Genomic DNA, 5,356 nt, shown 5'->3' on the forward strand with positions numbered 1-5,356 from the left:
TAACTGTTTCGTTCAATCGTAAATCCTATCAGCCACGATTTCTCTATTCANACTCTTCCCTCCTTCATCGATCTAATGGCCATGACCTCGCTCGTTGCGCTAAATCGATTTTTCTTCGAATAATCGTACACTCGATCGATCGTTTGATTTATCGGCTCGCTCTCTTGGATCGATACGTCGTTTCACGGTTCCGTTATCCGGTTTCTTCCGTATCGAGGCAAGTTGCGTCGCCCAAGAGATTCATCAAACGTTTCGAGAGAAGAAATCGGCGCTCAGAAATGGATCCGCGAGAGTAACGGGGTTAATGAACATCGTCTCGCCTGGGGCGAGCGTTTTATCGACCACGCTCGCCTTTCTAGCCGTACATTGCGTGTACACGCGAGCAGACGCACGAGAGTCGCGATTCTAAGAAAGTAAACGACCTTAGGACCGAGGAGCACAGGCTGGATTATAATTATTACTTGTCTCAGTCGGCTTAGAAACTTAGAGGCTATGAATAATGAGGTTGTCGGTTTGATACGAGCGGATGTTTTCGATTCGCCGTTAGATTTTTTTTACATTTTCTTTTCTTTTTTTTTTTTTTAATTATCTTGATACGTAAAACAGATACGCAGTAAACGTAGCATTCGGCGTTAAAAACTAATTTTTTGCGATGAGTCGACAGACAGAAATGATGGACGTTGAACAATTTCTCGTGAGAATCCGAGTCGAGTCTCGATATTGAGATTTTCTTTACGATGATAATATCGAAGAAATTGGATCCTATCCAATTCTTTTTTTCCAATCGTTTCGTTCGATCAATTCTTCAAAGCGAAAGGTGTTGAAACGGAAGGAGAAAAAGAAGAAGCGTATCTTTCGACGAGTTGCCACTGTTTGAGGGGCAGGGTTTGTTCTCCCGATTCCAGGATGGTGAGAAGCTGAGTATCGATTTTTCCACGGTGCTGGACCGCGCTCTCGTGTGCAGACTGGCACGAGTGGCCTGTTGTGGAGTACGCGTATATACGCTCTAACAAGATTTACTGTTCGGTGAATTGCACGCGAGAACGGATGGGGAAACAAAACGAAGCAAAACGGTATACGTGTCGGCGAACGAAATGCACCGAGTCACGTATAGGCACGATCACACGTCGCAAACGCACCACGAAATCCGCGAAAACGTGAATTTCACGTTTCAATCTGTGACCTCCCAGAAGCTGTTTTTCCATAGGTAATCTTGAAAGTGTCCTCATGGAAGGAGAGATAAATGGGGAATTATATGGAAAAGAAAATTGAGCTGGATCTTATTCGGATTTTAATCAGGTTTCGATCGCTGGAGGACATTTTGTTTTTAGAGAAATTATGGAAATTGTATAGGTTTTTTTTTTTTTTTTTTAAAACCATTAATCTTCGAAGGAAATTTAGCTTTGACTCACAAAATTAAAGGAAATGTTGAAAGTGTAAAAAAAATCTCAAAGCAAGGTATTAACGTAGAAGCACGGCACATCTTCAAAGCTAAATTTTTCTAATTTTTCTTCCCCATTACTTTCACCTCATATTAAAAATTAAACGAGATATCTCGTCATTAACGTCACACGAAGACGACGAGACATCTTGTTCGCAGATGTTGAAGGGTTAACGAGGAAACACTTCTCGAAATAACCAGTTTTCGAAGCGATCTCCAAACACGCGTCCCTTTCCTTCTCCGTACACCGCGTGTAATTTTATCTTTTCTCTCGTTAAAAATTATCCAAGTTTCCCTTCAGGCTACCTGTTATAATTTCACGCGTTATATTTATCCCCCATTCACCGTTCTCTCCCGCTATAAATCAGTTTGACGGTGGTTGCACGATTACGTGGAATCGAATGTTGCGACGAGATGACGTAGCCTGTTACGTCAGACTCGGCGACGTCACGGTTGCGTTTTATCGGCCGCGGGCCAATTCCCGTGGCGGATAGGTGATAACGAGTGAAATGTAGTTCGATCATTGTGCGGGCGCAATTGTTTATCGATCCACTCGCGCCCGTTCAAGTTCGTACCACGTCGCGACCCTCGTCAGGACTCGACATTGTCTGGGGTGGCTTTTAGACGCCCTTTGTGAAGGTCTCTCCCTCTCCCTTTCTCTCTCTCTCTCTCGATTTGAGAAAACGATCGATTCTTGAGAATTTTGCACTTTAGTCTGGGATTAAGTGGTTCGTCTAAAAAAATGAGAAGAAAGAGGAATCGTGTGTGAATATTTTGTTACAAAAAGCATTTTGTTGCACGTCTCTCTCATCGTCCAATAAGAGTTTTTCTATTGGTTAAATGTGATGCTATGATAAATAATGTATGAGTATTTTTTGTAAGAACGATTTCAGAAGATGAAAATTTATTATACACCAAGTTTAGAATTTTACTTACTTCGGCATAAAAATTTTATTTCACAATTCTTCGTCTATTAAAACTTACATATAAACGTTTTCTCGTAACATGGTTTAAGCGAAAGGTATCCTTTCAACAGTGGGACACAGCGATTTCGTAAAAGAAATCTGTTTGCATAATCACCTCTGCGATAATATATTTCGTTAAAAAGAAAAAAAAAAAAAAGAAATCTTCGCATCCTTCCATGGTCTCGTATCATAAAGGCCGGCATGTTGTACTCGGCCACCCTCGTTACAGCTTTCTATCACCCTCGAGTAGAGTGTAGGGTGAATTTGATGACTCAGGCCGCTTTATGTGGGGAATGGAATTACGTCTCCTGTTCCAGAATCCCATCTATTCACCATTGTACGAGAGGAGACAGGGCAAACATCTTCATGTTGAAGTGGCTCCTTTGCTTCAGAGACCTTTTGCAAAGTGGCGTCTCCAACATTTGAACAATATATATATATATATATATATGTATTTCGAATTGGGGTCTTCTTCAAGTTATCTTCGAGATTGTTTCCTCTGATTTGTTTAAGGGATACGAATTAATTTGGGGCAATTTTTTGAAGCAAGCAATTTGAAGGTTGAAGAGTCTTGAATTGTTGAATTTCAAAGAAATGTTATCCGTGTTTCGTGAATGGATTGAAAATAGCATATCCTAATTTTGTATACATTACATTGATGGAAAAGTAATGTCGATTTGCGATAGATAAGATATATCGTGAGTCAATTTTAAGTGGTATATATTGTTTATATATTTTTTTTAAATAGAATAATATTTTTCCATCTCGATAATATATTTATATCATTGAAATCGGCTTCTTCGAATGAAAATTATAATTAATGATTTAATTATCGAACAAATTAAAGAATCTCAATAGATCTTTTAATTAGGATATTGTTCTTTAAGCAACTTTGTTTTAATTTAGCTGAACAATCCTCTTTTATGAAGTCATAAAAATATGATTCTTAATGAGTTAAAAATCTTGAAGCAAACAATAGGGATTATATAATTGATTAAACAAAACGATATAACGCATAACGTATCATAATGTAGATATAACTTATTTTCACAAATTACTTTCCCACGAATATAAATTAAAAAAAAAGAAAAGAAGAAGATTTTTATTTCGTGGAATTTTATTTTAATTTTAAGATATAACGTGTTGCAATATTATACACAAATTTAAACCTATGCGATATAATAATAGAAAGTGGATAAAAATCAAATCCAAAACCAATCAACTTTGTATTATCGTCCCAGAATTTTCTAGCTCCGTGTTCTCGAACGAAATTCTCTCTTAATGTAAACGCGTTTAATAGATAGCATCCTGATTACGCGTAATCGTGGGAGACAGTGTCGGATTTCCAGGATTCGTGTAGAAAGCGTGACCGAAACGAAATCCGATATTTTAAAGACTCGTGTGGAGACATGCATAAATTTTTCCGGGCATGCGATAACTATCTACTTGATTATGGCATTACCGACACGCGATCACGAAAAAAAAAATGTAGCAAAGAAATGGACGAATTTAAATGGAATTATGTCTGTGAATAGTTTAGATCAGCGATTTTCAAACTTTTCTTCTCTCTAGGTATTTTTTCTCTCTAGGTATTTCTTCTTTAATAGTAACTGGCATACATTTTGGAGAAATTAATATAAAATTGTTAAGAAATTATATAATAATATTCTTAAGTTGGTGTTAGTTATATCTTGAGAACCACTGCTCTAGACTGCTCCGAATAACTAGCCTAAGATCCATGCTATTTTCACTTATATACGTATGTCTGTGAAAATTTACGGTGTTTAAAATGGAAGATATGTACGTTTCTTTTTTTTCCTTTGGAAAATTTCTTTAGTTTTTGCAATTGAACGTGAAATTTGTGTCAATTCCAAAGAATTATGTTAGTTGGTCAGATTAGAGATAAATTTTATGGTTCAAGAATTGAGAATTTTTAATTGATTCTGATGATTTGTTTATATATTTATGCTTGTAACGTATGCGACAGGATGCAACAATTGACGCATGATTTCTTGTTAAATGGGATTGTACGTCATTCGATTACATTCCAGCTATGATGTGTTTATTATTCTTTTTTTCGATATCATAGGATTGTATATTAATGTTTTACGATATCGTATTCCTATATGAACGTATTTCTGATATTTTTTGAAATAATCCAAATGAAAATGATGCAAGTAATGATTGATCATCCATATGATAAAATCTGGCAGGCGAAATCGAATTTATCGATCGAGTTCTGCTCGGTTTCTCCAGTAGATAATGTCATGCTTCAACTTTATCTTATGTCTCATACCAGTATATAGTTATATATATATATATAGTTATATATAATGAGACATCTTATTTTGTATAAAAATCAAACAACACAAATGTTTTTAAATTTCGAAATTAAAATTAAAATTTCGAAATAAGAATTAAACTATATCTTCAATCAAATTCATTACAATCAACAAATATATAAAATATAATAATTCTAAATATTCCTACAGCAATATTGGTATTAGAAAAATTTAAAATCTGAAAATTTCACGCAAATATAAAATTCATCCGTTCAAAATCATACCCATAAAAATATCTCTCTATACGTTTCTCATTTACTTCATTATTTCATTTATTAGTTTTTCGTAGTTTTTAGTTAGACGTAGATAATATTAAAAATTAATCCAAGATTTCAATATGAAATTACGAGTTCCCGGGCAAAACGTACGTTTCGTTATGTTAGCATATATCCAGAAATTTTCGCCGCTCCATCTTGACGCTCGCAATGTGGGAGTCACGGGGTGACGAAGATTTACGTCAGTGCACGGCCCACGATGATAATGGAGACAAGTGGTGGACGTAACAGCGTGGTCAGTTCGATTGCATTGAGCCGAATTGCGTGTTCGCGCCGCGCCGAAGAGTAGTCAGTCGTAGTCGGGACGGCGAGCCGCGCGGTTCACTCTACGAG

At 36.3% G+C, this 5,356-nt stretch overlaps 1 protein-coding gene across 3 annotated transcripts in view; it reads left to right on the plus strand.

Annotated features, from left to right (window-relative positions):
* Positions 1 to 5,356, plus strand: part of LOC102674873 (ral guanine nucleotide dissociation stimulator) — a 36,357-nt gene that overhangs the window by 7,109 nt on the left and 23,892 nt on the right. The gene's annotated exons all lie outside the window — the stretch shown is intronic.

This window comes from Apis dorsata, unplaced genomic scaffold (assembly GCF_000469605.1).
Source record: "Apis dorsata unplaced genomic scaffold, Apis dorsata 1.3 scaffold_169, whole genome shotgun sequence".
NCBI classification, from domain to species: domain Eukaryota; kingdom Metazoa; phylum Arthropoda; class Insecta; order Hymenoptera; family Apidae; genus Apis; species Apis dorsata.